This window comes from Schistocerca nitens, chromosome 3, assembly GCF_023898315.1.
Source record: "Schistocerca nitens isolate TAMUIC-IGC-003100 chromosome 3, iqSchNite1.1, whole genome shotgun sequence".
Taxonomy (NCBI): Eukaryota; Metazoa; Arthropoda; class Insecta; order Orthoptera; family Acrididae; genus Schistocerca; species Schistocerca nitens.
Genome location: NC_064616.1, coordinates 818,177,846 through 818,186,009, shown reverse-complemented (window position 1 = coordinate 818,186,009; position 8,164 = coordinate 818,177,846). Strand labels below are relative to the sequence as shown.

At 39.2% G+C, this 8,164-nt stretch overlaps 1 pseudogene; it reads right to left on the bottom strand.

Annotated features, from left to right (window-relative positions):
- Positions 1–6,844: 6,844 nt before the first annotated feature.
- On the bottom strand, positions 6,845–6,962 carry LOC126250284 (5S ribosomal RNA; annotated as a pseudogene).
- Positions 6,963–8,164: the final 1,202 nt, after the last annotated feature.

Genomic DNA, 8,164 nt, shown 5'->3' with positions numbered 1-8,164 from the left:
AAAGTCAGTATAAATTTGAAAACTGAATAAATCACGGAATAATGTAGATAGAGAGGTACAAATTGACACACATGCTTGGAATGACATGGGGTTTTATTAGAACCAAAAAAAACAAAAGTTTAAAAAATGACCGACAGATGGCGCTTCATCTGATCAGAATAGCAATAATTAGCATAACAAAGTAACACAAAGCAAAGATGATGTTCTTTACAGGAAATGCTCAATATGTCCACCATCATTCCTCAACAATAGCTGTAGTCAAGGAGTAATGTTGTGAACAGCACTGTAAAGCACGTCCGGAGTTATGGTGAGGCATTGGCGTCGGATGTTGTCTTTCAGCATCCCTAGAGATGTCGGTCGATCACGATACACTTGCGACTTCAGGTAACCCCAAAGCCAATAATCGCACAGACTGAGGTCTGGGGACCTGGGAGGCCAAGCATGACAAAAGTGGCGGCTGAGCACACGATCATCACCAAACGTCACGCGCAAGAGATCTTTCACGCATCTAGCAATATGGGGTGGTTCTAATGAAACCCCATGTCATTCCAAGCGTGTGTGTCAATTTTTACCTCTCTATCTACATTATTCCATGGTTTATTAAGTTTTCAAATTTATACTGACTTTTTGATCACCCGGTATTTAGAAAGGATGAAATGGATTAGACTGTAGTATTCACAGAAGTTTCCCCACTTGCATAATCAAGCTGCCTCATAGTATTGTTGACAGTGCAGTGGAAACAGCTTTCAGCATGTGACTTTCCTTAACCTGAAGATGACCACTGGCTGGTTGAGACTGGTTACAGCAGTGTGATATACTCAGGTAACTATGTTGTAAGAAAATAAAGAACATGTGGATTGTTAGTTACTGCTACTAAAATACTCATTGCATCTCTCTCAGCATTGCTGTTCTTTTTCATAGCTGTAGTTTATTCTTCACATTTCTAGTTTCTTAAATTATTCATAATGTTTGTATAAATATTATGATAGCTGGGTGCAGTCAGGATTCCTTTCAACAGGTAACTATACAAATGATCTAATAGTTCAGTGCCATTTGCCGTAAATGAAAACCATACCCATTTTTTCAACTGTTGTATACATTATAAAAGTCAGAATACCTTCACGAGCAAGTTGTCTGAGATCTACATGAGCAGAGAGTAGACTAATAGGCTTCAAATGCAAAGCTTAACACATGAGCCAGACATTTCATATACTATGGTGGACCTTTTTTGACCTCTTGTCCTGATAGAGGGGCAGTGATTTGCAGGACTGTTAGCCTGTTACTATTTGGTCAATTTACACATATTATGTCACTGAGGTCCTGTTCAAAGGCTTTTTACAGTGCCACAGAATAAAGTTCCACCTTAAAAGTATGGTGTCATAATTCAGCAGCTTTAAAGGTTAAAAATTACTTTCAGGATTCAGAAAATTTGCCGTATTGTCATCTATAATTTAGCTAAACTGCACCTCAGCATATTTACCACATTGGATATATCTGTAGTGGTCATTTGCAGCTGCTTTGTCCATATATTGCCAAAATGGTACAATTATCTAAAACTCCCAAAGAGATACTTGCTGTTTTTTATATGTCCTTTCCATTCCCCAAGATGAATATGCTACTGCTGCTCATCCTTAGCCGGCCGGAGTGGCCGTGCGGTTCTAGGCGCTACAGTCTGGAGCCGAGCGACCGCTACATTCGCATGTTCGAATCCTGCCTCGGGCATGGATGTGTGTGATGTCCTTAGGTTAGTTAGGTTTAATTAGTTCTAAGTTCTACGTGACTGATGACCTCAGAAGTTAAGTCGCATAGTGCTCAGAGCCATTTGAGCCATTTGAGCTCATCCTTAAATTTAAAATAACTAAGATACAAACATGATGTTATTAAGATCAAACAATGATAATGATGATAAGGTGCATGATGTGTTTCATTATTGGAAAGATCCTTCTTGTCTGTGGATGTGATGAAGGGGCCCCAGGTAATATTAGATGGGAGTGTTGGGTTAGGATGTGGACTGGAAAAGATATTATACAAAATACATTGGATTTTTATCTGGGAAAGCTCTAATGAGTAACATGCAGGTGTTGAGAGAATAGTAGGATTGTAGCTATGCAGACCAAGAAGGGTTCTGAACCTTGTTTGGGGAAGAAGGTGTTGGGATGATAAGAGGGGTGTTCTGAGGGATGCAAGCTTTTGGAAACAGAGATTTGACCATATGCAAGAGAATAATTGTCTCAGATATCAGAGGTCATATCATGTTCTGGGAGAAAGAGGTGACTGGAGCTGTTCCAAGAAAGGAGGTGGAGTGTTTGGAGATATAAACAAAATGATATATTTTAATAAAGATGCAGTGGCAGATAGGGATTCTCAAAGATGGGAGATAAAATAGGGTACTGTTACTTGAGCTGATGGCAAATTCATTTACACCTACTGTAAAATGCAATGGATATACAATTGCCAGCCGCAGTGGCCGTGCGGTTCTGGCGCTGCAGTCCGGAACCGCGGGACTGCTACTGTCGCAGGTTCGAATCCTGCCTCGGGCATGGGTGTGTGTGATGTCCTTAGGTTAGTTAGGTTTAAGTAGTTCTAAGTTCTAGGGGACTTATGACCTAAGATGTTGAGTCCCATAGTGCTTAGAGCCATTTGAACCATTTTTTTGATATACAATTTCTCATAAAATATCCTATGTAAAATGCTTGCTAATAATATGACTGTTGATATTTATTGTTTAGTATGCTGCAGATAACTACCTGCATGGAGTGAAAGTATTTATGGCTATGATGCACTACCCTCGAAGTTTTTAAGATTTAAATCTTAAGGACATTGCTTGAATGTCCCAAATAAAAGACAGACTATGTTCCAATGTTTATTGCTTAATAATGTGAGTTATACTTTCTCCACATAATCATATTAACTGTAAAACATTTTAAAATAATTATTAAATGAAGGTTTTGATTTGCAAAGCCATCTAAACCATTAAATGGCAGAATAAGCTAGTAGTTAAAGGATGCAAAAAATACCTTAAAAAGGCACCAGAAGCCACATTACTCAGAATGAAAAGCCATGGTAGCAATGGCATTAGTCAATATTAAAACCATGGGAGTGAAATCACAGTCATTAAACTGAAGATAAAAATTCTGAAATGATAAAAAAAAAAGACTGTACTGGAATGAAAAACCATGAAATACATGCAAAGCCCAGTGTTCTGTATAATTGAAGCAAATTAACTCACACAGTACCAGTAACAAACGGTGTACAAAGGTTGCTAATAAACCAATCGCCCATAACAAACAGTGTACAAAGGTTACTAATAAACAAATATTGCTGCCAATGATATATGTGGTGAGGCATGGAGGATACAGAGTCATATGAGGTAAATGCGGAAGTTGATGGGAAGAGCTGAGTGACATTGCTACTAACTAGGATAAGATGAATTAAATTATTTGTATAAGCTGATAAAATTTAAAAAATAAAATACACAAAAAAGAAGTGGTATAAGATCAAAAAAAAAAACAGTTCCTGTTGCATAAACAAGAAATAAAATTAATGTGAATTACAGACTGAGTGACAGTGAGTACATTGATTGGTACGAAATAAATAACAATAAAATGACAAATAAAATGGTCATCTGCTAAATAATAATTGAATGTACACCTCTTCATATAAAAGGAACAGAGAAGATAAAGGAGGTAAAAATTATGAAACGAGAATGGGGAAGGAAAAAAAATCTAAGCAGTTTCTTATTGTTTCCCTGCTCCCCTTCAGGCTCCCCCCCCCCCCCCCCCCTCCCCTACCTATGTCATACTCACACCCGCTTCTTGCCCTCCATTATTCTCACCCAGTGTTACCATCTGTCTCTGACTCCACCCCTCCTCTCCTCCCCCTATTTTCCCCCCTCAATCCTTGTTTCATAATTTTTGCCTCCTTTACTTTCTGCGATTCTTTTTATTCATTTATTTGAAGATTTTGCTAATGAACATATAAGTTGTCATTTATTATTATTTATATCTTATCAAATAATGTTCTCACTGTCACTCACATTTATAATTCACATTAATTTTAGTTTTTGCTTATGTTATAGGACCTATTTTTATAGGCTCACTACTTAACTTCTTGACTTTACAGCACTTCATGTTGTGTATTTTATAATTTCAGTTATGTCACCTTATAAAAGTCATGTACACTACTGGCCATTAAAATTGCTACACCAAGAAGAAATGCAGATGATAAATGGGTATTCATTGGATGAATTTATTATAGTAGAACTGACATGTGATTACATTTTCACGCAATTTGGCTGCATAGATCCTGACAAATCAGTACCCAGAACAACCACCTCTGGCCGTAATAACGGCCTTGATGCGCCTGGGCATTGAGTCAAACAGAGCTGGGATGGCGTGTACATGTACAGCTGCCCATGCAGCTTCAACACAATACCGCACTTCATCAAGAGTAGTGACTGGCGCATTGTGATGAGCCAGTTGCTCGGCCTCCATTGAACATACGTTTTCAGTTGGTGAGAGATCTGAAGAATGTGCTGGCCAGGGCAGCAGTTGAACATTTTCTGTATCCAGAAAGACCCGTACAGTACCTGCAACATGCGGTCATGCATTATCCTGCTGAAATGTAGGGTTTCGCAGGGATCGAATGAAGGGTAGAACCACGGGTCGTAACACATCTGAAATGTAACGTCCACTGTTCAAAGTGCCGTCAATGCGAACAAGAGGTGACCGAAACGTGCAACCAATGGCACCCAATACCATCACACCTGGTGATACACCATTATGGCGATGACGAATATACGATTCCAATGTGCGTTCACCACAATGCCGCCAAACATGGATGCAACCATCATGATGCTGTAAACAGAACCTGGATTCATCCAAAAAAATGACGTTTTACCATTCGTGCACCCAGGTTCGTTATTGAGTACACCATCGCAGGCACTCCTGTCTGTGATGCAACATCATGGGTAACCCAAGCCATGGTCTCCGAGCTGATAGTCCATGCTCCTGCAAACGTCGTTGAACTGTTCGTGCATGTGGTTGTTGTCTTACAAACGTCCCCATCTGTTGACTCATGGATCGAGACATGTCTGCACAACCCATTACAGCCATGCAGATAAGATGCCTGTCATTTTGACTGCTAGTTATACGAGGCCATTGGGATCCAGCACGGCATTCCATATTACCCTCCTGAACCCACTGATTCCATATTCTGCTAACAGTCATTGGTTCTCCACCAACGCGAGCAGCAATGTCGTGATACGATAAACTGCAATCGCAATAGGCTACAATCCGACCTTTATCAAAGTCGGAAATGTGATGGTACACATTTCTTCTCCTTACATGAGGCATCACAACAACGTTTCACCAGGCATCGCTGGCAACTGCTGTTTGTCGATGCGAAATCGGTTGGAAACTTTCCTCATGTCAGCACATTGTAGGTGTCGCCACCATTGCCAACCTTCTGTGAATGCTCTGAAAAGCTAATCATTTGCATATCACAGCATCTTCTTCCTGTCAGTTAAATTTCGCATCTGTAGCACATCATCTTCATTGTGTGGCAATTTTAATGGCCAGTAGTGTAATTCATCTTAGCCTCACTATTACCTCTGCCACTTGCTCCTTCCCATCAACTTCCAGTTTTACTTCACTCAACTCTGCATTTTCCATGCCCCACCACACATATCATTGGCAGCAGTATTTATTTATTAGTGAGATACATGCCTGTAAATGCTGACCTACCTACACTGTTTGCAGTTGATGCTTAGTGAGTTCATTTGCTTCCTTTTTACTGAACAAGGAGCTTTGCATGTATTTTGTCGATTTTCATTGCCTCATTTTCTTTTTTTTCTTTTTCTCAAAGTTCTTATCTTCATTGATTGGCAACTCCATGGTGTGTTGTGTGCGCTAAGACCAAATAGTGGATAGAATTGGAAGGAAAATCAGCATTGGCCATATTTTGTTGTTTTATTGTCAGCAGAATCAATTTTCGGTCACTTAGTGACCATCCTCAGTGCTGTAATATACAATTAAAATTGGTAGGCACCAATTTTAATTGCATATTACAGCACTGAGGATGGTCACTAAGCGACCAAAAATCGATTTTGCTGACAATAAAACAACAAAATATGGCCAATGCTGATTTTCCTTCCAATTCTTATCTTCAGTTTCATGACTGTGATTCTGCTTCAATCATTTTTTCATTGTTTTTAATATTAACTAACATGACTGCCACCATGGCTTGTCATTCTGACTAATGTGGCTTCAGCTGCTGTTTAAAGGCGTGTTAGCATCCTCACACTATTAGCTTAGTCTGCCACTTAATGGTTTAGATAACTTTTCAAATCAAAACTTTCATGTGTTAATTCCTTTATCATGTTTTGTAGTTAATCTGATGTGCTGAAAGCACAAAATGTGTTATTAATCAACAAAGGTTGCAACAGAGACTGTCTTTTATTTGGAATGTGGGACTACTGTTGCTGCACCAGGCTAGAGCAGAATGGAGCACTTTGTACATTGCTTGAAAACAATCACTGTTGTGCAGAAATTTATTTGTCAGTTCAAGAGATAGTGCATCAAACAAATATTTAGGAAAGGTTGCATAACTCTGATGAGGTCTCAGTGTCCAGTATCAGAAAAATCACTCCGTCTTCATGCCACAAGTGGCACATTGGGACCATCCGACCGCCGTGTCATCCTCAAATGAGGATGCGGATAGGAGGGGCGTGTGGTCAGCACACCGCTCTCCTGGTCATTCTGATGGTTTTCTTTGACCAAAGCCGCCACTATTCGGTCGAGTAGCTCCTCAGTTGGCATCACGAGGCTGAGTGCACCCCGAAAAATGGCAACAGCACATGGCAAGCCAGATGGTCACCCATCCAAGTGCCGACCACGCCCGACAGCACTTAACTTCGGTGATCTGACAGGAACCGGTGTATCCACTGTGGCAAGGCCATTGCCTCAGTATCAGAAAGGTGTTGTGTAATATCCAGTTCAAGGCTCAGGATTTTAAATGGCTTTGCATGAAGATAATAGTTTATTTAACTCATTAATTGTTTTGTTCATCCTTTCGTGTAGCATTTGACACATATTTTCAAAATGCCACAGGTAAAAACGAAAGCTTAAGAAATGTAGCTCTTATATGGTACATTTCCAAAGAGCTTCTCTCTAGACATTAAGCGCAGTAGAAAGTGGTCTACATGAGATCAAAAACAGTCTGAAAGTGTCTGACATAACTGTCACCAATCAAACATAATTTAAGAAATATAACTGTTTTAGCATATCTGAGAACATATTATGAGTCAAAATAAAATTAAAATGACTCAGTTTTTAGATTAATATCATATTTAGTTTGTATAATGTGAGGGTAATCCCAAAAGTAAGGTCTCCTATTTTTTATAAGTACATAGACCTGTTTATTTCTACAATGGTTTATTTCAGTTTACAGTTTGAACATTTAGCTATTTTTTGACATAATTACCATTTCTGTCAACCCATTTTTGTAGATGCTGTGGCAGTTTTTGTATGCTCATGTCATACCAGCTTGCCACCATGCTGTTCAGAAAGTTATGAACCTCTTCTTTCACCTCGTCGTCGGAGCTGAATTGCTTTCCAGCCAAATGTTCTTTTTGATAGTCACTGGGCACCAAGTCACAACTATAGGGTGGGTGGGTGATTATGTTCCACTGAAACTGTTGCAGGAGAGCAGCAGTTTTCCAAGTGATGTGTGGGCGAGCATTGTCATGGAGGATGTATATGCCCTTGCTCAACATTCTCCGGTTCTTAATTCCCCATTTGACTTTTTTTAGACTCTCATAGTACCTGTCAGCGTTAATTGTGGTCAAAAACTACAGTACATATATTTTTCAAATTGTTACATATACTAACTGGCCATATGAAAATCCCCATGTAAAATATTTACGTACAGTGTATTTTGCTTTTGCACAAAATATCCACAAGTTATACTTTTTAAAAAATGGCATCTTCATCATAAGTGATGTCCTTTTTGGGTAAGTGAAGATTACATTTAAAGATCTATAACATTTCATACAAGTCCTGTCTTCCTTAACAAAAAATCAATCCTCATGGGTAGCAAAGAAGTATATATGAGGTGTGGCTAGAAAAAAACCGGACTAGTACTGGTGAAACAATAAAAGAATGCA